Genomic DNA, 2,543 nt, shown 5'->3' with positions numbered 1-2,543 from the left:
CTTAGGGGCTGTCCGGCATATTATGCATACAAAGGTGTATGGTGGCAGTGCGACAAAGGTGTATGCCCAGACTGCGACTTAAGTCGCACTGGTTTCTGTAGCATACACCTTTGTCGCACTCTGACGGGACGCCTTTGAAATAACAGTGTAGGTAGGTTTTGATAATTTACATGAGGTCTATGACGAAAGGAAGAAAAAAACATCACGTCTCTCTATCAGCTGTTTAGAGGTTGTGCAACGCGTTTCAACCCGCACATTTGCGAGTGCGCAAGCGCGGAGTGACGAGTATCTTTTTTCTTTTTTTTTCTTTTTTTTCAATACTGCGAAGGTGACATTTAAGGCTGTCCGAATTGGTGTCCGTAGGCAAATGTCTCCGCGCCCGCCGCACAGAACTGGTGCCGTGATGGCGCCTTTATAGGGGCAGTAAAAGACTGCACCGTCAGGCACACGCAGACAACGGCCCGGACCGGCTGAGGTGACAAGAGGTGACGGGAGGTGACGGGGCGGGTGACGCCGGCGAGGCTGCGCCAGCCAGACTAACCAGTTGTGCGGGGGGCTCAGGCGCCACGGCGAGGTATCCTAATCATAGCCAAGCCGATAGAGAAGTGTGACCAATAGGGGCATTGGGCAGTGCCAGCTGCCAGCTCCACGGAGCTAGCCTGTGCAAGCGGCGCGCAAGCTCTCGTAGCGCCTGGCGGGTAGGCAACATCTTGTCTGCAGTGCATGCGTGTACCGCGGGGTGGCCTACCCCGAGTTTCACAGGCAGCGCGCTGCCGTGTAACTCGCCGTATATACTTTCTGGGCGATTCCATAGGGTAAATCAGACAACTCACAGGCATTGTAGCATTGCGGCACAGTCAGTGGGGGCCGCGGGGGCGGGGTCGAACAGCCTAAGCCACTCGGTGTAAGTAAATTACTATGCCAATAGTACCCCCTGAGCAGGGATACTTTTAACATGCGGGGGGTCGAACAGCCACAGCCACATGGTGTAAGTAAATTACCATGCTAGTACCCGAGGGATACTTTTAACATGCGCGGGATCCTCCCCCGGCCCGGCGCAGAGGCGTCGGCATTGAGGCTTCGTGAAAAAGAGACGCAAACAGTCTGGACCGCAAAGCCAGCGCTGGCCGGCCGGCCCGGGCCGACTGTGTCGACCGGTTCGCGAGGCCGCCGCGGAGGGAGGGGGCTTTGGCCTTTCCTCCTGCTCCACAGCTCCACCTCATGCACGCATTGTTCAGCGCGCGCCTATGACTTATCCAGCAGACATCTAAACCGCTAAACCACCGCGGGGCCACCCAAACACACAGACGGCCTACACCCGCGACCCGCCGAACCGCACCGCAGACGCACACTTCTCTTGCTTCTGAATAGGTTTCCTAGAAGTGTCTCCGCAAGTCTAGCGAAACACACACACACAAAAATAGTGATCAAAACCTAAACTCAGCACACACATCACACAATCGTGTTCCCGTTTCGCCAGCCAGCCCGCCACCACAGGTTCTCCGCTCGGTAGCCGACGTTGCATCTCTTACTCTCACTTTCTCATACTCTCTCGCGCCTCTGCCTCTGCAGCCCGTGGCCTTGGCGGCTGCGTCCGGCCGGGCGCTGGACCCAAGGAGCAAGGTCAGGAGGCGGGCGGTGACATAATGGGCAGTGGGCCCCTCCCCTCCTCCCCTTCGCCCGCCGCTGAACCTGCTGCACGCCTTCTGCTCTTTTTTTTCCTCTCTTTCTCTCTCCGTGATTCCGATCTGACGGTCACTAAGGTCCGGTCCGGCTGGTCCAGTGCCACTGCCACGGCGGCGGGAGGGGGAGGGTAGGTTCAAACTGATCCACTCGGTGCAAAAGTGCCGACACACCGTGGCGAGTGTGCCAGAGGGATTGGGGTTGTCTCATCGGCGGGCCCTTGTGACTCGTAGTGAGGTAACTATCGTGGTCGGCCCGACGACGCACCGCGAGCCTGACAATGGCCATGTCACACCCCGAGGTGCGGCGTCGGTCTGGCGTGTTGCCACGAGGTGTCACAAAGCGCTAAGTACCTTCTGAATATAGAGGAGGAGGAGGAGGGGAGGACAATAGACAGGGGAGAGGGTGAACATATAGCCGTTTTCTTACTAATTAGGCTGGTATACCCTGCTCACGCACTCCAGGAGATCTGTCAAACGCAAGACTTTAAGATAACCCTCACTACATGCTGCAACGGTATTAGACTGTAGGTTTATTGGTGGCAGTAGGGGTGTTGCTTAATACGACGATCTGCATGGCGCAATTATTCTATTTGAATTGTTGAACGACCTTTTCGGCATTGGACTGATGGATAAAGGATCAAAGGAAATCGATTTTTAGACGATTTCGACAGGTTTGCCCCTTTAAAACCTAGCACGGCCAATTAAGCATGCACGGGGCGCTGAGTGCTATTTTTTAAATAGACGAATCGCACGGGAAAGGGGCGGAGCGCGAGGGATAGTAGAGAGAGACCACGGGCGTGTTGCAAGTGCGGGAGCATTGCGTCAACGGGAGCACTGGGAGGCTCTGGGGGGCGGCGG

This window comes from Frankliniella occidentalis, unplaced genomic scaffold, assembly GCF_000697945.3.
Source record: "Frankliniella occidentalis isolate FOCC.00 unplaced genomic scaffold, Focc_3.1 Scaffold1, whole genome shotgun sequence".
NCBI lineage: Eukaryota > Metazoa > Arthropoda > Insecta > Thysanoptera > Thripidae > Frankliniella > Frankliniella occidentalis.
This window is presented reverse-complemented; position numbering follows the sequence as displayed.